Source organism: Triticum aestivum, chromosome 2A (genome assembly GCF_018294505.1).
Source record: "Triticum aestivum cultivar Chinese Spring chromosome 2A, IWGSC CS RefSeq v2.1, whole genome shotgun sequence".
NCBI classification, from domain to species: Eukaryota; Viridiplantae; Streptophyta; class Magnoliopsida; order Poales; family Poaceae; genus Triticum; species Triticum aestivum.
Genome location: NC_057797.1, coordinates 427433117 through 427458327, shown reverse-complemented (window position 1 = coordinate 427458327; position 25211 = coordinate 427433117).

The window sequence follows — 25211 nt, the reverse complement described above, 5'->3', positions numbered from 1 at the left end:
TCTTCCCCGAAGGATGGGTGAGTTGAACAGTCCTAGAGAAGCAATCAATTTTGGCTTGATGAGCTGACATCCAGTCCATACCCAAAATGATATTAATATCTGAAGATTTAAGGGCTATCAAAGATGCGAGAAAAACAAGTCTGTCGACTTGGATTTCATTTCCATGGCTTACTCTAGAGGTTTGCCATTTGGATCCCGGAGTTTGAATTACCATAGAGGTTGGCATATCACCGAATGCGACGTTATGCAAGCGAGCATAGTTTTCAGATATAAAAGAATGAGAGGCTCCTGTATCGAAAAGAACAGATGCCGGGTGGCAATTAACAAGAAGTGTACCGAGAACGACGTTGGGGTCCTCTTGAGCTTCTTCGGCAGAGATACAGTTGACATGGCCACGTGAAGCGGTGACCGGCTTGGCGTGGAACACTTTCCCTGTCGGCTTGCCACGGCCAACAGCTTTAGCAGATTGATTGGGGTTGGTCTGGGGACACTCACGCATATAGTGGCCAGATTCCCCACACTTGAAACAACTCACGGAACTGGTACGTGGAGGAGCATTATTGGCTGGACCCCCATAGGGCTTGGCCGGTGCAGACTGTTGAACAGGGCGAGGCGCCTGGAAACATGGCCTCGGTGTGAACCTGGGTGGCAGGGCGGTGTTGGGTACCCACACGCGGCGCTTCTGAGGACCAGCACCGGACGAGGAACCCATGTCACGGCCATGTTTGCGTGTTGCGTCATAGTCAGTCTGACCAGTTTCAGCACTGATGGCTTTGTTGACAAGTTTCGAAAAAGATGTGCACTCATGCAGACGGAGGTCGCGGCGAAGCTCAGGACTAAGGCCCTTATGGAACCTTGCTTGCTTCTTGGCGTCAGTAGACACTTCCTCAGTTGCATATCGGGCGAGATTACCAAACTCCCTGCTATAGACATCCACAGAAAGTCGGCCTTGGGTGAAATTGCAGAATTCTTCACGTTTACGGTCCATGAGACCCTCCGGAATGTGATGTTCACGGAAAGCCTCGCTGAACTCAGCCCAAGTAGTGACATGGCCCGCTGGGCGCATGGCTCCATAATTCTCCCACCATAGACTGGCGGGGCCTTCAAGATGATATGCAGCAAAGGTGACCTTGTCAGCCTCAACTACTAGCGCGGAGCGCAGTTTGTGAGAGATACTGCGAAGCCAGTCATCAGCGTCGAGAGGCTCGACGGAGTGGTGGAACGTGGGTGGATGCAATTTGATAAAATCACTGAGTGACACCACGTTAGCCCTCTGATGGTGTGCTGTATTCTGTTCAATACGCTCCAACAAACGGTTGGTCTCCCGCTTGTTTCTCTCAGCTTCCATCATAACCTCGGCTAGTGAAGGAGGATGAGGCAGATTTTCATTCCTGCCTTCACTGCCTTCGGCCTGCTCTTGGGAAGCAGGGTTAGCGCGCGTGTTGACCATCCTAGGTAACAAGACAATGATTTAGTCAGAATGATAAAATTCCGACATAGGATACATAATGTAAGGAATAATTCGGAATGTAAGATGATCATCCGTATGACATGGTAAATACAGAAACTGCTTCTTTTATTCCATCGTCATACACACCATACAAGGTTTAGTACAAGACCAAACAAAGTACTATTACGGTGAGAAAAGGATTACATCTCATCGGAGGCATTCCAAGCTCCTATACATTATTTTCTACACCTCTGGAAGGAGTACAACTAGGTCATATCCCACGAGTCACGCAGGACGATAGACGACACGGCTAGTGCGAACTAGTGATACTACCACTACTCAGACCGATCCGTAGTAGTCCTCGTAAAAGTCACCTCCATAGCCTGGAAGTTCAACATGATCATCCGGAAACAGACGATCTCGCGGAGCTTGTGGACCATAGGGGCTAGGATGAGGTCGTGGACCAACAAACGGTGGCCTGCGGGGACCGCGAGGTGGGGTGATGCCTCCTACATCATGCCAAACCATCACGTCTGGCAGAGCAGATCTCACAGGATAGAGATCGCGCATATCTGAAAATCCAGCTTGCACCGCCGGTGCGAACCGAGTCAAAGTAGCCCAGTGGTCAGCACGGGTATTGAAGAGCTCTAACCTTAAGGCCCGATTTTCACGGTCCTTATCCTCGAGCATCTCAGCAGTGGTGCGAGTCCGTGAATCCTCCTGAGTGGAGTCAGCATAGATAGCCTGGAGATACCCTTGTGCTCCCGAAAGTGATCCTGGCATATATCGGAAATCAGAGTCCCGAAACAAACCAGATCTGACTCGCATAATGGTCATCATAGAGTAGGCGGCGTCCTGCACAGCCATCTCAATAGTAACCCCGAGTCCATAGGAACAGTGAAGAGGCTCGGTGGATCCAGGATAAGATGGAAATATCCTGACAGTGCAGAGATACTGGCTTTGATTGAAGTCCCGGAATTGCTCTTCGACCGTGTACTCAGGATACCAGCGGTATCCAGCCTCAGTCATTACCCTGACCAACTTAGCAGTATGGCCGGGTACATCTAGGCATCGAGTCAGGCGAACCACTTGATTAAGGTCGCGAGTGGCCATCTGAAAGCACAATCATAATGCAGAGGCATTAGAATTTCTAGCAAAATTTTGGCAGCATAACAGCTGTAAATGCTCAAAAAGGATTTTGAGACATTTGACAAAGGATTCCGTACACACTCAACATCACCATATCAAAGTTTTGAAACCATTCTGGCAACATAATATGGTAGTAGAACTGAACTAGGCTTGTATCCATCAAACTTATAAGGTACTACTGATTAGTAACACGTGATCCTGATAGAGAGAACAGATCCTAATTCCTTAACCCCCGGTGGAAGAATGGACTGACTCAGATCAGAATGTCATAAGATAAAGGAGTAAAAAGAGCCTTACGTTCCAACCCACAAACAATTCCCCTACATATAACTAAAGAATTTCTAGACTCAACATCGACCAGTTTGGCTTGGAGAACCTACAGGCAGTCCGGCTCTGATGCCAACGCTGTCAGGACCCCGACTCGATGTCACATTGATCTAGCTGGTAACACCTCATATCACTTTGCGGCCTCACGCACGGTATTCCCACGGGTGTCGTCTTACCTTTTCCCGGGACCGTTTGCGCCTTTTGGCTCACGTATATGATAGTGTCGCTAGCATCCATATGATAAGGAGCCCGGGCTGACATGACTAGTCGTAAACCCAAAGCGGCACAGACTTACAGGGACAGGCATCCATGACCCAGCTTCGAACGTGTCGGTCATCAGCAAGTGGGTCCGGGCTGTAGCACTGGGCTAGCAGGACTCCGGTAAACCGGGCTGTAGCGGGCTAACAGGACTCCGGTACTCAAAGCGTGACATTTCCCCGAAGGGACAGACACAGGAACGAAGAAGGACACATGCCGGCCAGCCTAAGTGTTCCAGAGCAGTAGCAAGCTACCATGGCTCAGCGGTAACACTAGGAGACATTTCCCGGTAAGAGAGGCTACTAAAGATAAACAACTAGATAGTCAGATCCCACACATACCAAGCATTTCAATCATACACACAATATGCTCGATATGTGCAAATACAACGAAGCATCACAACATGACTCTATGACACAAGTACTTTATTTAAGGCTCAGGGAGCCATACATATCATACACAAAGGTACGGGTCTCACGACCCAACATACAAGTCATACAGTCATACAAACCAGCAGCGGAAGTACATTGTCTGGGTACAGACAACTAGTAAAATAAAAGAGGCTTGGAAAGCCTAGCTATACTACGTGGTCCATCACAAGCTCAGGGTCACCACCTGGGTCTTTAGCCTACTCGTTGATGTCAACGTCTACATAGAACCCATCAGAAGGGGTTGCAGCGTCTTCTGTAAAAATGTAGATTATAGCAACATGAGTACAAAGGTACTCAGCAAGACTTACATCAGATCCTACATACATGCATAGTATCAAGAAGGGTTGGTGGAGTTATTGCAGCAAGCCAGCTTTGACTCTTGGCTAGGCTATCCTACGATACTCCAACTTGAAATGTTTTGCGCACACGAGTCCACTACTCACCACTTCAATACACTACCGAGGATCCACCTCCGTCTTCCTACGGAAGAGCCATCCTCGGCACTCACACTTATCTTGAGGCTTTTAGTAGTTTCCATTTACTTGTCTATGAACTGTATAGGCAACCAAGTAGTCCTTTACCGCGGACGCGGCTATTCGAATAGATCATGTTAACCCTGCAGGGGTGTACTTCTTCATACATGTTTCCACCACTTAGCGTCTGCACACGACATGTGCTCGGCAGACTTCAAGCGAAAGCCGACGTGGGTGTAGACCACGACCTACCTAAACACTTAAGCCTCTAGTCCAGGTTTATCGCCTATTCAGGTTCCATCCGCAGGGAGTCCGGCCGAGGTTTCCCATACGGCCCCGAACGATGTGAACAGGGTTCCCGAGATACCTAACGGGTATTCGGTACACCCGTGCCACGTACCTACCGCATCACAGCCCACCCCTACGGTCAGCGCTGTCCACGGCCTCCAGTAGGCTACAAACACCAGAAACTACTTGCAACTCCTGGACAGAGAGCTAGGGTGAATAAGAAGTCGAGCGGGGTCATATTTCAGGGCCCAATGCATGGTAGTAGCTGTATCTTAAATCACACATACAGATCTCAGTGCTTAAGGTCGGCTTCAATGAAACAACCCACCATGTACTCCTACATGGCCTCTCATCGATACCTTTACCAAATCGTGTTCACCACACCACTCTCATTACCGACATAATCATTTCACTCTAGCCCATCACCCAGATGAACCAGACCTGACACGACTCTAAGCATAGCAGGCATAGCAAGGTAGGAACAACACATACATATGGCTCAATCAACTCCTACACATGCTAGTGGGTTTCATCTAGTTACTGTGGCAATGACAGGTCATGCAGAGGAAATGGGTTCAGCTACCGTAGCACACAGCAGTTTGAATCGCGTTGTCTTAATGCAGTAAAAGAGAGCAGGAGCGAGAACATGGGATTGTATCGATATGATCAAATGGTTGGTTGCTTGCCTGATGGTTCGATGCTCAGATATGATTCTTCGTTAGGGTAATCACGGTACTCCTTGGAGACAGAACCTGTCGCAAAGGACATCGGTACACAAGCATCACCAAACAATGTGCAACAATATGATGCATGCATGAAACATGGCAATATGAGTGTGTTGGGCTAATGCAACTAAAACCAGAAGGGTTTGAACAAATTTGAATCAAAGATTCAAATTTTCAAACTCAAACATGGCCTCTTTAAGTGATTTTCCTTGTTCTGCTTAAAACATCAATTTAACTTGTTTGATCATGCATGAAAATAGTACAGATGGATAGATTGGATTTTTCTGATCATTTTTCATATATAATTTGTCCAATTTGGAGTTACAGAATAAAAGTTATGAATTTTTGAAGTTTAAGTAATATTCTGGAATTTCCTGATTTAATTTAAATCCAGAAAATCAATTACTGCGTCAGCCTGACATCAGTGTGACGTCAGCAGGTCAACGGAACAGGTCTGGGTCAAACCTGACAGTGGGTCCCGCATGTCAGGGTGATTATTTTAATTAAAATTTGATTAAAACTAATCCTGTTTAATTAACAGGGCTGGGCCCCACCTGTCATTGACTCAGGGGAGTCAACCAGGGCCCACCCGTGGTCAAAGTCAAAGTCGGCTGCCGGCGTTTAGCTGCCGGCGAGCCCGACGCGGCGGCGGGAGTGGTTTTGGCCATTTCGGCCACCAAATGGACCGCAGAGGCCACCGGAGTGGAGCTGAGGACAACCCGCAGCTCTTGGCGGAGTCCGTTGGGGTCGGGGTGGCCGGAGTTGGCGCCGGCGACGACTTTGGCGGCCACCGAGGTTCGGTCGAGGATGAACTTGGCGCTAGAGGGGTCGGTGAGGCTCGTGGAGTGGCTAGCTAGGTGCTGTGGGACTCGGTGAGCAAGATGGACACTATCTTGTGGCCGGAGGATGACCAGGAGCACGTCGGCGACGAGGTCCACGGCGGTGGGTGCGGTTGAGCTCCGGGAGGTTGCTACACGGCTCGGGAGCAAGAACGGAAGGGAGGGGAAGATGGCTAAGCTCACAGTGAGTGCGACGGAGTCCCTGGTGCGGTCGGAGATGGACCGGAGCGACGATGGCGTTGAAGGGGATCTCCGGCGACGGTGAGCTCGGGCGAGGTCGGTGCGGTGGTCTCGGGCGTTGCGAGCGCTCGGGGCTCGGCTGCTCGATGAAGTGGACAGCGGCGGAGCTCCTGGACACGGTGAGACGGCGTGGGGTGGTCGGAGGGCGTGGCTACGGCGAGGGGGTGGCGGCGATGGCGTCGGCCATGGCTGGGGCGTGCGAGGGGGAGGAGCTGGAGAGGAGAGGGGGTGTCTGGGGGGTTCGGGGGAGAGAGAGAGAGGCTGATCCACTGCGTTAGCCGGGCGAGGGAGGCGGCGAGGCGGCGAGCAGCTGCGTGGCGAGCTGCGGTGCCGCCGCCGAGCACCTTGGCTGCCTGCCTGGCGAGCCAAGCAGCTCGCTGGAGCGGTGGCCGGGCTGGGCCGGCCAGGTGGGCTGGCTGGTGGGCCTGCGGTGGCGCCAGGTAAGTTTTCCCCTTTTTTCTGTTTCTGTTTTTATTTAATATATCTGCAACTTTGTTGAATTAAATAAAATACCTAGGCAACTTCAAAAATCACCAAACTATTCCTGGCCCATAGTTGGATTATTTCCAACATGAAACATTTTAGTTTGGAGATATTTGAGCATTTAAATATTTTATATTATTTTAAATGCCCAAATTCAAATATTTATGATTTAATTCAAAAACCCTAGGATGGCCTAGGAAAATGTGCACCATTTTGGCAGAGGTTCTGAACCAAGACAAAAATGATGGGCATTTTAGAAGGGCATTTCAGGTTCATTGAAAAATTATTTCAGTAACCCTAGTTGGTTTCAGAGGGGACTGGGGGTTCTGTCATCCCCATTTCAAGTTTCTGATGAAAGAGTAAACATGATGCAACACTCTAATGCATGACTAGCTAGGGTGTGACAACTCACCCCCACTCAAAAGAATCTCGTCCCGAGATTTGGGTTCCTCCGGGAAGAAGGCGGGATACTCGAGTCGAAAGACGATCCTCCCTTTCCCAAGTTGCTTCATCCTCAGAATGGTGCGACCATTGAACCTTGAGAAACTTGATATTATGTCGTCGCGTGGTACGTTCGGCTTGATCGAGGATACGAATGGGGTACTCTCGATAAGTAAGATCATCTTGGAGACCAAGCGTTTCGTGGTCCACTTCACGGATAGGATCCGAGAAGCAACGCCTGAGTTGAGAAACGTGGAAGACATCGTGAACTCTGGAGAGGTGCGGAGGTAGTTCCAACTGGTAGGCAACTTCTCCTCGTTTGGCAAGAATGCGAAAAGGTCTAATGTAACGAGGAGCCAATTTGCCTTTGATACCGAAACGATGGGTTCCCTTCAGAGGGGTGACCCGAAGATAAGCCTTCTCGTCAACCTCGAAAGTCATAGCCCTATGTTTTCGGTCATATTGACTCTTTTGACGAGATTGGGCTGTTTTCAACTTTTCACGAACGATACGAACTTGATCTTCTGCTTCCTGAACCATGTCCGGGCCAAAGAATTGTCTTTCCCCGGTCTCTGACCAGTTAAGGGGTGTTCGACATCGTCGTCCATAGAGAACTTCAAAAGGGGCTTTACCCAAGCTAGATTGATAGCTGTTGTTGTAAGCGAATTCGGCAAATGGAAGACACTTCTCCCAGTCCATTCCGAAAGAGATAACAGAGGCTCGAAGCATGTCTTCTAGAATTTGGTTGACGCGTTCCACTTGACCACTTGACTGAGGGTGGAAAGCGGTGCTGAAGGAGAGACGGGTTCCCATAGCATTTTGGAAACTTTCCCAAAATCGAGAGGTGAAAAGACTTCCTCGATCCGAGTTAATTTCCAAAGGAACACCATGGAGGGACACTATTCGGGAGATGTACAAATCTGCCAACTGACTAGCGGTTATACTCTCACGAACAGGTAAGAAATGAGCTACTTTGGAAAGACGATCGACCACGACGAAAATAGCATTATTCCCTCTCTTGGTCCTGGGAAAACCGGTAATGAAATCCATACCAATTTTATCCCATTTCCATTCAGGAATAGCTAAGGGTTGAAGGGTGCCAGCAGGCCGTTGATGCTCTGCTTTTACACGACGACAGACGTCGCAATTTGCAATATACTGAGCAATTTCTCTCTTCATCCTAGTCCACCAGAACCTCTGGCGTAGGTCCTGATACATCTTAGTACTACCGGGATGAATGGTGAGAGGAGATTCATGAGCCTCCTTAAGGATCAGCTGCCGTAGATGCTGGTTCTTGGGAACTACTAGACGGTTCTCAAAGTACACAGCACCATGATCATTTGTGGAGAAACAACTAGCACCTCCGCTAGCAATGTTCTCTTTGATTTTAGATATACCCTTATCTCGCCTTTGGGCAGCGATGATTTGATCCGTAAGAGTCAATATGATTTGATCCACCCAGATGTGTTTTTAAGTTGCCAACTTAGATAAACCATTAATTTAACAATCTCACATCTGTCATGGATACACTCACCCAATCCACGTCTACTAGCATAGCATGGCAATATAAGCAACGCGTAGAACTCCCAAAGGTTTGATAATCAAACAGGTAATAGGTACTACCTCATCTACTTCCCAAAACCCACAATTTAATTAGATCCTATTCATGCAATGTTTGAGGATTGATCTAATGCAATAAAAACTGGGTTGTAAAGGGGTATGACCAAAGTGTTACTTGCCTTGCTGATGATCCGCGAAACTAGAGATTCAAAGTAGCAAGCGGCGCACTCCGGGTACTCTATCGCAAACAAACAAGCATAAAATAAGTACTCAACTAATGCACAGGTAAAACTCAAATAAGAGATCTAACCAGAAAGTTCAACTGAAGAACTCCGGTTTGCAAAAAGAATCAAATCGAACGAAACAACGAAAGTAAAACGGCGAAAGAAACAAACTTGGTTTACTAATCTGGATCTAGGTCAAATTTTACATAAGCAAAAGCTTGTTTGAGTTCATTAAACGGAAAGAGGGCTTCGAGATGAAACTCCAGGTGCTTGAATCGCCTGATTCCGATAAACGAGCGAAAAATTATACTAGAACGAAAATCGGATCTGATATCGCGATCAGAAATAATCGAGGAAAATCCGAGAAAAAGAAAAACGACGAACAGATTAACGAACAAACGTTCATTTTCTGGAACTAAACGTTGAACGCGTCCGTTAAAACGAACGAACGAGCGAACGCTCGCTAAATAAACTAAACCGGAAATAAACCGATCTAAATAAAAAACGGATCTAAAAAAACCGACGAAAAACTGAACGGAAAACCAAACGGTTTTTCGGGGAAAACTGGCGGCGGCAGGGTCAACTTCGGCGGCGGCGGGGTCCGGTGGCGGGGCGGCGGCTCCGGCGTGCACCGGCGGCGGGGCGGCGCGGGGCGGCGGCGGCTGCGGCAGCGCGCGGCGGCGGCGGCGGGCTAGGTTTAGGCGGCCCGGGCGGCTGGGACTTAACGGGCTCAGGGCGGCGCTATATAAAGGCCGGCCCGAAGAGTCCGGGCCGAAACCGGCTCTAAGTCGGTTGCGCGTTTTTTTAATAATTACGCGTAGACAAACAAATAAAAGAAATACTAAACGGACTCCAAAAATCCCGAAATAAATTTTCCCCGACTTCTAAAATCAAGCTCAACAGGATGAACATTTATTTGGGGCCTAAGTGCAATTTTGAAAAACGCACATTTTTCCTAACTTCAAATAAAATAGCAAATAAATCCAAAATATTTGATTTTATTATTAAATCCTCAATATTTCTTTATTTTGGGAAAGTCATTTTATTCCCTCTCTCATATTTTTTAATAGAAATAATTGAAGATAAAATAAATAAAATCAACTGATCATATTTTCAAAATTTGAGAAAACTCAAATATGAAAATAACGAAATCCCCAACTCTCTCCGAGGGTCCTTGAGTTGCGTAGAATTTCTAGGATCAACTAAAAGCAAATAATATATGATATGCAGAGATGATCTAATGTATAACATTCCAAATTGAAAATTTGGGATGTTACACATGTTGTGCATGACATTTGTGACCCGTCGTGGCACACGGCATGGCACATGTGGCGGACTGGATGCACAGACGTATGTGCCAAGAGGGAACGTTCCTGTGGCCCGACAAGGACGTTGGTTCCTCTGATTGGGGGTGTATGTGATAGTCTGGCTTATTAGGGATGATAGACTACTCATATCAATAAGGAATTCCTTATTTTCTGGGAGCCCATTCAGAAAGAACTCCAAAGTTAAGCATGCTCATCTTGGAGTAATTTCGGGATGGATGACCGACCTGGAAGTTGCTCCCGGGTGCGCACGAGTGAGGACAAAGTGCGCAGAAAAGACTAGTATTGATCTGTGGGGCCAGTCTAGATCCCGCCAGGAGTAACAACCACCGACGGGTGTGTCCGGGGCGTTACAGAGAGGTAGCTAGGGACTTTCTTGCTTGTAGGGATAGATATGATCTTAAGAAATTATTATGCAAGTGGAAATAAAAATCTTTGGATGCTATAATGCAATATGATCCTAAGTTTGCTACTTCACATATCTTTGTTAGTGATAAGGATTATGAATTCTCTGTCGATCCTGAGTTAATTACTTTGGTTGAATCTGATCCTTTCCATGGTTATGAATCTGAAACTGTTGTGGCACATCTTACTAAATTGAATGATATAGCCACCCTATTTGCTCATGAGGAAAAAATTCACTATTACTATATTCTTAAGTTGTTTCCTTTCTCATTAAAGGGTGATGCTAAGATATGGTTTAATTCCCAGGATATGATATATTACTTCTCTGAAAAATATTTTCCTGCTCATAAGAACAAGCGCCTTAGAGGAATATTTAACTTTGTGCAAATTGAAGAAGAAAGTCTCCCACAAGGTTGGGGGAGGCTTCTCCAATTACTTAATGCTTTGCGTGATGATCTTCTCATGAAAAATGAAATACTGGATATCTTTTATAATGTACTAACTGTAAGAGTATTTTATCCCTTAGTTGGTTTTGGTGATTGATGACAATACTTTTGCGGACTAATCATATGCATCGAATATTTCAGATATATATTGACTAAGGCACAAGATGATTTGGTTCCCCTCAAAGGCTATGGAAGACGGCGTTTCTCTTCGTTTCTTTTCGGTGGTATTGAGTCGTAGGGAAGCCGTACTATTAAGAGGGGGTCCGCGTTGGAAAGAGTGGGTGGATTCATCACGTACACATCTTTCTTTGTACCTCCCTTTCTTCTAGCCTTTGGAGCATCCTATGTTTTCCTTGTCTACGCAAATATTGCTCGTGCTTGCTGAACTAGGGCGTGCGGTAGTACTGCTCCTTAGAGCGGTAGTACCGCAGGCCCTTGCGGTAGTACCGTCCGCCGGTGCGGTAGTACCGCAAGTGCCCATGGTAGTACCACTTCCTGGCAAGCGGTAGTACTGTGGCCGGAGTCCAGATCTTGTCACCCTCCCCCTAGTGGGTGACACCCGTCACTATAGTACCACGCACTGGGCATGGTAGTACCGTGGTATCTGGCTTAGTTCCGCAAGTAAGCGGCAGATGAAATTTTTTTCATTCGCGCCTAGCGCGGTAGTACCGCTGTTGGCTTACGGTACTACCGTGTCGGGTTTTTGCATCGACTCCAACTCAGCAGAAGTAGCCACGGATGTAATTTATTATATCCGTGCCTTCCCATATCTGGACAGTTCCTACCTTGCGGTAGTACCGCAAGGGGGCGCGGTAGTACCGCGCCAGCAGTACTGCCGCCCTCTACCTTAGTGCATTTTGGGCTGGTTTGGTCTCTGCTGCATGGGCGGTATTACCGCGTGCCCCTATGGTAGTACCGCACCTCTGGTACGGTAGTACCGCGTTGCACAGGCTGAGTTAGTGGATAACGGTTGGATTTGTTCTTCTACTATATAAGGGGTGTCTTCTTCCTCTAGTTGACTACCTCTTCCATCTCTAAGCTCCATTAATGCTCTAAGCTCCATTTTCGCCCGATCTCTCTCCCTAGCCAATCAAACTTGTTGATTTTCTTGGGATTGGTTGAGAAGGCCCTGATCTACAGTTCCACCAAGAGAAATTTGAATCCCCCACCAATCCCTAGTGGATCTTGTAACTCTTGGGTGTTTGAGCACCCTAGACGGTTGAGGTCACCATGGAGCCATGGTCCATTGTGGTGAAGCTTCATGGTGTTGTTGGGAGCCTCCGATTAAGTTGTGGAGATAGCCCCAACCTTGTTTGTAAAGGTCCGGTCGCCGCCTCCAAGGGCACCAATAGTGGAATCACGGCTTCTCGCATTGTGTGAGGGTGTGAGGAGAATACGGTGCCCTAGTGGCTTTTTGGGGAGCATTGTGCCTCCACACCACTCTAACGGAGATGTGCTTCCCCTCAAAAGGAAGGAACTTCGGTAACACATCTTCGTCTTCACCGGGTCCACTCTTGGTTATCTCTCACCTTTACTTGTGCAAGCTTATTAGCGTTACTTCTCTTGCTTGCTTGTGTGTTCATTGTTGTTGCATCATATAGGTTGCTCACCTAGTTGCACATTTAGACAACCTAATTTGATGCAAAGTTTAATTTGGTGAAGAAAATCTAAAAATTGTTAGTTGCCTATTCACCCCCCTCTAGTTAACCATATCGATCATTTCAATTGGTATTAGAGCCTCGTCTCTTTACTAAGGACTTTACCGTCCGAAGAGTATGGTTGATACCGTAGACGGTGTGGAGGAACACTCCGGTGTGAATCCGATCTCGTCTACGGGCGATGGGGGAACCTCGGTCTCTCGTGAGGAATTCAATGTGGCCTTGGAGACATTGAAAACCTCCATGAAGACCGAGATTGAAAGCATGTTTACTAAATTCATTGAATGGATTAAAGTATCCACCGCACCGTTGAAAGTGGGTGATCCCACCGACAAGGTGACGGATGCTAACTCCGACAAGGGGGAAGCTAGTAGTGAAAAGGCTCCTTCTTCTAGTGGTAAAAATGGCACCGACATCTTTGCCCATGTGGAACCACCACTTGTTTATGGTAGACCGATTCCTTCCACTCATTTGAATCATGTCGGTCCTCCCCCTAAGATTGTGAAAAATGAAGACTTTGATTCTTGGATTTATCGCTTTAAGCGTCATTTAAATCATGTGAATACTAATCTTTGGAGAATCATTGAAGAAGGTTTCTATCCGCATGACCCAAGCAACTTCACTCCTCGAGAAGCCGCAGATAATCAATTCAATAAGGATGCTCTCTTCATCATCTAAGATGCAATTCCACCCGAAGATCTACCTCATCTTCGGTCATTCGCCTTGGCCAAAGATGCATGGCTTTGTGTTGTCTCTCTCTACCAGGGAAGCGCAAGCATTCAACGCTCCAACTATGAAGTAGTGCAAGATGAAGCCGATGAGTTTGCTATGAAAGAAGATGAAGAACCTCGTGAGCTTTACGAAGAGTAACCAAACTCGTGGTCTCACTCCGAGATCATGGGAGCAAGGACACGGATGACAATTGGATCAAGCGCAAATTCCTCAAAGCAATGATGCCTTACCACAAGGCCATTGCCTCCGTCATTCGTCAAAGGCCTGACTTCCACACCTTGACCTCAAGTGAAGTGTTGGATGAGTTTGTGGCTATGAACATCTTGGACAAGACCACCGACAATGCGGTGCTTCGCTCTCAAAGGGCAAAGAATCCCAACCTTGCATTGAAGGCCAAGGTTTGTGTTGAAGAAGAAGAAGAGGAAGAAGAGGAAAGCAACCCCGAAGATACAAAATATGCCTATCATGAACACATGGAACTTGCTTCAAGGAAATTTTGGAGCAAGAAGAACTCAAGGCCAAACTTCAACAAGAACAACTCAAGTGGCACGAAGAGCAAGCAAAGTGTGAGGACTTGCTACAATTGTCGCAATGTGAGCCATTTTGTTATGGAATGTCCGTATGAGAAGAGGGAAGACAATGGTGGCAAGCTCATCCGAAAGGACAAAGCCAGGTCTTTCCCCAACAAGAGCAACTTCCCCAAGAAGATCCTTCACAAGGCGTTGGTGGTTCAACAAGAGTACCATGAGGATGATGATGATGAAGAAGATGGTGAGTCGGTTGCCATGGCCTCCGTTGCCATTGCAAAAACTCCACAAGTGTCTCTCTGCAACTCACCCAATGAGAACATCACCGCCAAGTGCCTGATGGATAAAGCCACCAACAAGGTAACCCCCAACATCAAAATGTAACACCCCGTATGTAACCTGCCATATTTGTATTCTAACTCTTGCCATTTCCGGCACTAAGTTATGATATTTCCTCGTTGTCGGGTTTTTGTCTTCCTGTTGTTTTGTCGTTGTCATGCATCTCATATCATGTCATCATGTGCATCACATTTGCATACGTGTTCGTCTCATGCATCCGAGCATTTTTCCCATTGTCCGTTTTGCATTCCGGTGCTCCTATGTCCTCCGGTGTCCCTTTCTACCTTTTTTCGTGTGCGGCTATTGAATGTTCTCAGATTGGATCTAGACTTGTCAAGCGGCTTTGGTTTACTACCGGTAGACCGCCTGTTAAGTTTCGTGCCATTTGGACTTCGTTTGATACTCCAACGGTTAACCGAGGAACCGAAAAGGCCTCGTGTGTATTGCATCCCAACACCTCTCCAAAGTGCCCCAAAACCCACCTAAACCCCTTCCATCATCTAGGCTGTTCGATCACGATCGTGTGGCTGCAAACCGTGCTCAATTTGGAGCCTCCTAGCTCCCTCTACCTATAAAAAGGTCCCTCTCCCCCGAAAATCCGGACGAAACCCTAGTTCCCCTCCTCCAACGCGCGCCGGACACATCCGCCGGGCCGGACACGTCCGACATGCGCTCTGCCGCCACGTGGCATGCCGGGATTCGCCGCCCGCGCCCCACATCGACGCCTCCACCGCGGGCCCGTGAGCCCACGACCGGCCCTCGCGGCCCATCGCGCCCGCGCCGCCGCCTGCCTCCACGCCGCCCTCACCGCGCCGCCTGCCTCCTCTCGCCGGCGCCACCCCGTCGCCGCCCGCCGCCAACATCTCCACTCGCTGCCCCGGATTCCGCGCCGCTCGAGGCGCCGTGCTCCTCACCGTCCGACGCCACCTCGCCGCCCCACCGCGGCCACCTCGCCGGAGCCGCCGCGCCCTCCTTCCCCGGCCGAATCCCCAAGTCCGGCGACCTCGTGAACAGCTCCGTCGAGCTCGGATCTGACCTCGGTTCGTGCGTCGCAAGGAACCCTAGATCTGGATCAGGTTGACTTTTAGCCTCCGTTTCAGTATTTTTGCATATCTTCATCGCATCATAACTTTGCACCTGTGGCTCCGTTTTGGGCGTGTAGCATATCAAATTGTTCGTCTCAACGAGTACTTCATTTCATCTCATTTCATCATGTTCATTTGAGCTTATCTTGATGCCCTAAATGTTGTTGCAAGAGTTCTAGTTTATATTAGTTTCAGATTCTTATCAGTAATTGGACATTTGTCATTTTTGCCATGATTGATGTGTGCCTCCTATGAACTTGATCCCTACATGTGTTTTGAAGTATGTCATGCCATCTTTACAGGGGTGTATGCCATGTATTTTTGTGATCTTTGTGGTGACTAGCACAATCATGCAAAGTAGCTCTCGTAATGTTGCTGATTTCAGGGACTTAGAAATCTTCTAAGTCTTTGCCCTGTTAATATTTTTATGCCATGTAATCATGTTATTACTGAGTGATCCATGCCTCTTTTGAGCATGATCAGTAAGGATGTTTTGTAGATATTGTGGTGATCTATCCATCCATGTCTTTGTTTGCAATTATGGAGCACCCTAGCTTGACTCAATCGAGCTCTACTTTTGCTATAAAATGTTCCTGGCAGAAAGTTTACGTGTTAAGCATTTTTGCCGAGGTTGTTGTAGTTGATCCGTGCATGCTATGAGGTTTTTCTTGCCATGTTTAGCTTCTATGCCATGTCTACTTGCTGGGTGTATGCTTAGTTTGTTGTGCAATGCCTTGTGGTGAGTGCATCGAGCTTGTAAACATGCCTACTTGATATCTGTTTTGCCATGTTCCAGTTTTCTTCTAAGTCTGAATATGTTAACGGTAATTGCTATGTTCACATGGTTGCCATTGTATTTTCTAATCCCTTTTGGCTTATGGTCAGTAAGGGACTTTTGTTGTATGCTTTGAGTAGCTTCATGCCATGCCTTGTTTTACCATGATATGTTCCTGTAGCATGTTGTTATCTTGCTCTAAACATTGCTTCCGCATGTTAAATTCCTGACTTCTTGTTATTTTCACTAAGTCTGTAACCTGTTATCTTTTGCTCTTTTGCCATGCTTGTTTGAACCTGCTATTGAGTGAATTAGCCATAGCTCAGTGTTCATCTTTTGTCAAGCATCTTGAGTGGATCCCTGCCATGTGTTTTGTTGCTAGGTTAGAGTGAAGTAGCTTGTTGTTCTTGATGCATTTAGATGGCCTCATGCTGTTAATCGCAACTTTGTGCCATATTTGTTTTGCTTGCCATTTGCAAACCGTGCATCCGATTACGGTGATCTTTATATCGATTTCGACCGAAATCAACTCCTCTTTCCAGTGGCACTCTTGGTTTTCCAAGTTGAGGCCAGGTTCAATCCTTCCTTTCCAAAACATGCATATGCATCGCATATCACATCCCGCATATCATGCCATGTTTTGCATCATGTTGCTTGTGCATTGCACGTGGTTGATTGTGTCTTCCTTTGCTTGTGTTCTTGCCTTGGATAGAGCCGGGAGACGAGTACGTGATCGAGGAGCCTGTCGAGTACGTTTACAAGGATCAAGCTAACGTCAACTCGGAGAACTTTGCAGGCAAGATGACCATACCCTCGAAATCACTTCTATCTTTGCTTGCTAGATGCTCGCTCTTTTGCTATGCCTATGCTACGATACCTACCACTTGCTTATCATGCCTCCCATATTGCCATGTCAAACCTCTAACCCACCTTGTTCTAGCAAACCGTTTTTTGGCTATGTTACCGCTTTGCTCAGCCCCTCTTATAGCGTTGTTAGTTGCAGGTGAAGATTGGAGTTTGTTCCTTGTTGGAACATGTTTATTGTTGGGATATCACTATTATATCTTGTCTATTTTAATGCACCTATATACTTGGTAAAGGGTGGAGGGCTCGGCCTTATGCCTGGTGTTTTGTTCCACTCTTGCTGCCCTAGTTTCCGTCATACCGGTGTTATGTTCCTTGATTTTGCGTTCCTTACACGGTTGGGTTATAATGGGAACCCCTTGACAGTTCGCCTTGAATAAAACTCCTCCAGCAATGCCCAACTTTGGTTTTACCATTTGCCACCTAGCCTCTTTTTCCCTTGGGTTCCACGGACTCAAGGGTCATCTTTATTTTAAACCCCCGGGCCAGTGCTCCTCTGAGTGTTGGTCCAAACTGAGCTGCCTGCGGGGCCACCTCGGGGAATCTTGAGGGTTGGTTTTACTCGTAGCTAGTCTCATCCGTTGTGCCCGGAGAACGGGATATGTGCAGCTCCTATCGAGATTTGTCGGCACATTCGGGTGATTTTGCTGGTTTAGTTTTACCATTGTTGAGATGTCTTGTAACCGGGATTCCGAGTCTAATTGGATTGTCTTGGCAGAAGGAATATCCTTCATTGACCGTGAGAGCTTGTGATGGGCTAAGTTGGGACACCCCTGCAGGGATTTGAACTTTCGAAAGCCATGCCCGCGGTTATGGGCAGATGGGAATTTGTTAATGTCCGGTTGTAGAAAACATGAACCTTAACTTAATTAAAATGAATCAACTGAGTGTGTGGCCGTGATGGTCTCTTTTCGGCTGAGTCCGGGAAGAGAACACGATCTCGTGTTATGCTTGAACGTAGGTTGTTCTAGGATCACTTCTTGATCATAGTTTATTGACCGTGCCTTTGCCTCTCTCTTCTCGCTCTCTTTTACGTATGTTAGCCACCTTATATGCTAGTGCTTGCTGCAGCTCCACCTCATACCTTTTTACCTACCTATAAGCTTAAATAGTCTTGATCGCGAGGGTGTGAGATTGCTGAGTCCCCGTGACTCATAGATTACTTCCAAAACCAGATGCAGGGACCGATGATACCGCTCTAGGAGATTCGACTGAGCTCAATTGGGAGTTCGATGAGGACTCAGGACGATACTACGTTTCCAGACGATTAGTAGTGGAGCCCAGTTGGGACGATCGGGGACTTTGTTGCATTTGGGGTTGTCTTTATTTTGGTTCCGTAGTCGGACCTTGATTGTATATGGATGAATGTAATGATATTTATGGTATTGTGTGATGTGGCGAGTGTAAGCCAACTATGTTCCTCTTTTCCTTATTCATTACATGGGTTGTGTGAAGATTACCCCACTTGCGACATTGCTTACAATGCGGTTATGCCTCTAAGTCGTGCTTCGGCACGTGGGAGATATAGCCGCATCGTGGGCGTTACACAAAACTACCATCATTAATAATCCTTCCTTGACGGATTGCATTAATGAACATGAGGGATACAATGTGGAGGAAAATGAGTTTGAGTCCTTTATGGGTAAACTCAAGGGTAAATCCAAGAAGCATTTTGTTGCTCTCTTGGAACAACTTGGTGAAGCCAATGACATGATCGAGGCTCGCAAAGATACTATCTCCAAGATGGAGGGGCATAGTCGTGACTATGCTGATGAGATTTCGGATCTTTCCAATGCTATTGAGGAAGAGCGTGGTCTTCATTTGGCTCTTGAGGAGTCACACAACATCGATCACGCTAAGTTAAAGAAAGATTTTGATCATGCTCTTGTTGTCTCTCGTGTGCTAAACTCCGAGAAGGCCAAGCTTGGGGTTGATCTTGCTAGACTCAAAGAGGAGTTTGATCTATTTGACAAGGCTCACAAGGTCTTGAAGGGTGCTCATGCTAGCCTCAAAGAGCCTCATGATCAACTTCAAGTAAATATAACCAAGGAGAAAGCCACTTTTCCTCGTATGATGTTAATTGATAATGCAAATGCTACTAACCCATGTTGTGAGCATGTGCATCTTGTTGAGGAGAACGCTAAGATAAAGGTACAACTTGAGAAAGGTCTTGTGTCTTGCATACAAGGCGAGAAGAACCTCAACGACCTTTTGACCAACCAAAAGGGAGTTGTGGCCAAGGAAGGGATTGGGTACGTGCCCAAGTCCAAGAACAAGAAGAAGAATGACAAGGCCAAACGACCTCCTCCCCTCAAGAAAACCTTTGTGAAGGAGGGAGAGGGTGCTACTAAGGAGAAGGAGAAGAACTCCGTGAGGGGTAGTGGTGCCAAGAAGGGCAACGTGTCCATTCCCAACAAAGCCGGCGACTTTAACCCTTCTTATGTGTTGTGCCGTGCTAGAGATGAGCATGTTTATGCCAAATTTGTTGGTTCTCCTTATGAGTACATTGAATGGTCTATTTGGGTTCCTAAGACCCTTGTTACTAACATCAAAGGACCCATTACAAAATGGGTACCTAAAACCATGCATTGATCTCTTGTAGGCATTTGCTTCCGGTGGGGGATCATGTTTGCTCGATAGTGGAGATACTAATCATATGACCGGAAGCAAGGACTTGGTGGTGGACGTGCAAAAGATTCCATCCATGCCCACCAACGTCGAGTGGGGTGACACCTCGTCCTCTAAGGTATTGGGACTCGGTACAGTTGTCATTTCTCACGATCTTACGATCGAGAAGGTCATGCTTGTTGAGTCCCTTGCATACAATTTACTTTCCGTTCATCAACTAGCACTCATGGGCTTTGCCACATTCTTCAATATTGATACCGTGGCCCTCTTGTGGAGCAAGACTCTTAAAGTAGCCTTTGTTGGGCATGTCGAGAACAGTCTCTATGTGATTAACTTTTTGAAGCGACCCACTAAGACCGCGACATGCCTAATGGCTAAAGTTGACGTGGGATGGCTTTGGTATCACCGTTTAGCCCACATCAATATGAGATCTTTGCAAAGTCTTCTCAAGGGGGACCATGTCCGTGGACTAACAAATGTTAGTTTTGCCAAAGATCGTGCTTGTAGTGCTTGCATCGAAGGAAGTCTACATGAGAAGGCTCACCCTCCCACGACTATCATCTACTCGAAGAGGCCTTTGGAGCTCCTTCATTTGGATCTCTTAGGGCCTCCATCCTTTGATAGTCTTGGCGGTAGAAAGTATTGCTTGGTGATTGTGGATGACTATTCAAGATACACTTGGGTATATTTCTTCAAGAGGATGAGCGAGACCCAACAAACCGTCATCGACTTTGCAAATGAAGCTCAACGACAACATAATACAAAGATCTTGACTATAAGAAGTGACAACGGCTCCGAGTTCAAGAACTACACCTTGGATGAGTTTTTGAGTGATGAGGGAATCAAGCATCAATATTCCGCACCTTATACTCCTCAACAAAATGGTGTAGCGGAAAGGAAGAACCGGACGTTGATGGATGCGGCAAGGACCATGATGGCGGAGTTCAAGTCTCCCTACAACTTTTGGGCCAAAGCCATCAACACCGCGTGTCATGCATCTAATCGGCTCTACCTCCGCAAAGACTTGAACAAGACTCCATATGAGATACTCACCGGTAACAAGCCCAACATCAAGTACTTCCGGGTGTTCGGGTGTAAGTGTTTCATTCTCAAGAAAGGTGTCCGTTTGTATAAATTTGAGGCTAGAGCTTATGAGGGCATATTTGTTGGTTATGCTACAAACTCTCATGCTTACCGTGTTCTCAATAAGTCCACGAGACTAATTAAGGAAACATGTAACATGGAGTTCGATGGGAATAACGGCTCCCAAGTGGAGCAAAGTGGTACTTGTGATGTAGGTGATGAAATTCCTCCCCAAGCCATAAGAAGAATGGGTGTTGGTCATTTCCTACCCATTGAGGAACCCCTTGTGGCCGAAGGATAAGGACAACATTCCACTCAAGTGGAACCTTCACCAACCCAAGACCCACACGCTTCCGAAGAACAAAGTGAAGGCCCTTAACCTCAAGAACAAGACCAAGGGCAAGGTCAATCTCAAGATGGTGTTGTAACATCAAGTGATGCCCAAGGCCAAGTTCTCTCCTCCGAGCAAGTTCAAGATCAAGAGCTTCCTCGAGATCAAGAACAAGCTCAAGATGGCGCTCAAGATGATCAAGTGACCACTCCTCGTCTCACCCCCGAGGAGGAATTGGAGCATCGTGCCGCCAAGATTGCTTCCAAGCTCTCCACCAAGGATCATCTCATGACAAATGTGCTTGGAAGCTTAAGAAAGGGGGTAAGCACTTGTAGACAATTAGCAAACTATTGTGAACATCACGCATTTGTCTCTTGTGTTGAACCCCAAAAGGTCTATGAGGCGCTCAAAGATCCGGATTGGCTCGATGCCATGCATGAAGAACTCATCAACTTTGAGCGCAACAAAGTGTGGAGATTGGTGCCAAGGCCAACGGAGAACCACAATGTCATTGGAACCAAGTGAATATTCGAGAACAAGCAAGATGCTCATGGGATTATCATTCGCAACAAGGCTCGTTTGGTAGCACAAGGCTACTCCCAAGTCGAGGGTATCGGCTACGGTGAAACCTTTGCCCCCGTTGCTCGTCTTGAATCCATTCGCATGTTGATTGCATATGCTTCTCATCATAACTTTAAGTTACAACAAATGGATGTGAAGAGTGCTTTCCTTAATGGTCTGATTAATGAATTGGTATATGTCAAGCAACCCCCCAGGTTCGAGGATCCCTACTTTCCCGATCATGTGTATCAACTCGATAAGGCACTCTATGGCCTTAAACAAGCCCCACGTGTGTGGTATGACCACCTTACCGAGTTGTTACAAGATCGTGGTTTTGAAGTTGGGCTAATCGACCCCACTCTTTTTACTAAGAAGGTCAAAGGGGAGTTGTTTGTGTGCCAATTATATGTTGATGATATTATCTTTGGTTCCCCTAACAAAGCTTTCAATGAGGAATTTTCCACTCTCATGACCTCAAAGTTTGAGATGTCTTCCATGGGAGACTTGAAGTTCTTTCTCGGGTTCGAAGTGAAGCAAAGGAGAGAAGCAACCTTCATCAACCAAGCCAAATACACTCAAGACATGCTCAAGAGATTCAAGCTAAGTGATGTCAAGCCGGCTTCCACTCCCATGCCCACCAAGTGCCAACTTGACATTGATCCCAATGGTAAAGCGGTGGATCAAAAGGTATATCACTCCATGATTGGCTCCTTGCTTTACCTTTGTGCATCTAGACCGAATATCATGTTGAGTGTGGGAATTTGTGCATGGTTTCAAACCGCACCTAAGGAAAGTCACTTTGTGCCGGTCAAGCGAATCTTTTGATATTTGGCTCATACCCCAAACTTTGGCTTATGGTACCCAAGGGGAGAAAACTTCAAGCTTGTAGGTTATTCGGACTCGGATTGGGCGGGAGACAAAGTGGATAGGAAGTCCACTTCCGGAGGGTGCCAATTTCTTGGTTGCTCTTTGGTGAGTTGGTCTTCCAAGAAGCAAAGTTGCGTATCTCTCTCATCCACGGAAGCAGAGCATGTGGCTGCCGGTAGTTGTTGTGTACAACTCTTATGGATGAGGCAAACTTTAAAGGATTACGGTGTCATTTGTGACAAAGTGCCTCTTTGGTGTGACAATGAAAGTGCCATCAAGATTTCTCTCAACCCAGTGCAACACTTCAAGACGAAGCATATTGAGATTCGGTATCACTTCATCCGGGCTCACATTAGGCGAGGGGAGATCGAGCTCAACTACGTCAACACCCATGATAACCTCGCAGATATTTTCATGAAGCCTTTGGATGAAGCAAGATTTCGCGAGCTAAGGCATGAGCTAAATATCATTGATTCGAGCAATGTTGCTTGAACCCTTGCACACCCCACCTCACTCAACTTGTTGTCTAATCTAGGTGTAGGCATGGACATAGGGGAGTGTTGTTCTCTCAATGAACTCCCCCTCCCCCATTATGCATAACGCGATCAACTCTTTCACATTAGACATTTTTTATTGGACTTGTGCTTCAAAGACGAGTTTTGGTCATGGGCCCAAGGATAATTCTTCGCGATGCCATACCAATTGACTCAAACATAGGTGGCTCCGGCCACCGCCCCCTCCTTGGAGAGTTTTGGTCTCATTTTTGGTCTACGTTGTCTCTTGCTTCTCCTCCTTTGTGCTGAGCTTGTGCTTGTGGTGTCCTGTGGGTTAGCTCGTTGATGTGGTCTTTCGCTTGAAGGTTCAGTGCTTCGATGTTCTGTCAGTTGGTTGAAACTGCTTTTTCTTGAGCTCATGGTACTACCGCGGCCTGCCACGGTACTACCGCGAGGGGAGCGCGCAGTACTTCCACACCCAGCGCAGCAACATTTTTTTCTGTCGCCTGGGGGAGTGGTACTACGGCCTTGGTGCGGTACTTCTGCCCGGGCGGTACTACTACAATGACATGCGGTACTACCGCGCGATGAGTGCATGGTACTTCCGCACCCAGCGTGACAGAAAATTTTTACTGCCGCCTAGGGGAGCGGTACTAAAGCCACGGTGCGGTACTTCCGCCCAAGGCGGTACTACCGCAATGACATGTGGTACTACTGTGCGGTCGAAGGGCGTGGGGGGTTAAACACGGGCAGGGGGAGTTCTAACTCCCCCATACCCATTTGTCTCTCTCCCCACTCTGTCTCTCTCTCTCTCTCTCTCTCTCTCTCTCTCGTCAAGAACGGCGCCGGAGGTCCTCACCGGATCTCCGTCTCTGGCCGCTCTACTCGGATTCCAACCGGTAGGATCGTTCCCCACCACTCCCTCTTGCCATGGATCAAGGTTTCTCCCCAATCCCTTCCTTTTTCTTGTTTGTGAGATTTTAGGCTAAATCTTTGCAAGAGTCGGATATAGGAGAGTGGTTTTGTGTAGTGATGTGATACGTCTCAGTCGTATCTACTTTTCCAAACACTTTTGCCCTTGTTTTGGACTCTAACTTGAATGATTTGAATGGAACTAACCCGGACTGAAGTTGTTTTCAGCAGAGTTGCCATGGTGTTATTTATGTGCAGAAACAAAAGTTCTCGGAATGACCTGAAACTTCACGGAACACCTTTTCAGAAATAATAAAAAATCCTTGCAAAAGATGAAGGCCAGGGGGCCCACCACCTGTCCACGAGGGTGGGGGCGTGCCTGCCCCCCTAGGGCGCGCCCCCTACCTCGTGGGCCCCCTAGAGCTCCTCTGACCTCAAGATCAACTCTATATATTTGCTTTCGGGGAGAAAAAAATCAAAGAGAAGAAATCTTCGCGTTTTACGATACGGAGCCGCCGCCAAGCCCTAAAACCTCTCGGGAGGGCTGATCTGGAGTCCGTTCGGGACTCCGGAGAGGGGAATCTGTCGCCATCGTCATCATCAACCATCCTCCATCACCAATTTCATGATGCTCACCGCCGTGCGTGAGTAATTCCATCGTAGGCTTGCTGGACGGTGATGGGTTGGATGGGATCTATCATGTAATCGAGTTAGTTTTGTTAGGGTTTGATCCCTAGTGTCCACTATGTTATGAGATTGATGTTGCTATGACTTTGCTATGCTTAATGCTTGTCACTGGGGCCCGAGTGCCATGATTTCAGATCTGAACCTATTATGTTTTCATCAATATATGAGAGTTCTTGATCCTATCTTGCAAGTCTATAGTCACCTATTATGTGTTATGATCCGTTTACCCCGAAGTGACTATAATCGGGATACTTACCGGTGATGACCGTAGTTTGAGGAGTTCATGTATTCACTATGTGTTAATGCTTTGTTCCGGTACTCTATTAAAAGGAGGCCTTAATATCCCTTAGTTTCCGTAAGGACCCCGCTGCCACGGGAGGGTAGGACAAAGGATGTCATGCAATTTCTTTTCCATAAGCACGTATGACTATATTCGGAATACATGCCTACATTACATTGATCAACTGGAGCTAGTTCTGTGTCACCCTAGGTTATGACTGTTACGTGATGAACCGCATCCGGCATAATTCTCCATCACTCATCCATTGCCTACGAGCTTTCCACATATTGTTCTTCGCTTATTTACTTTTTCGTTGCTATTGCT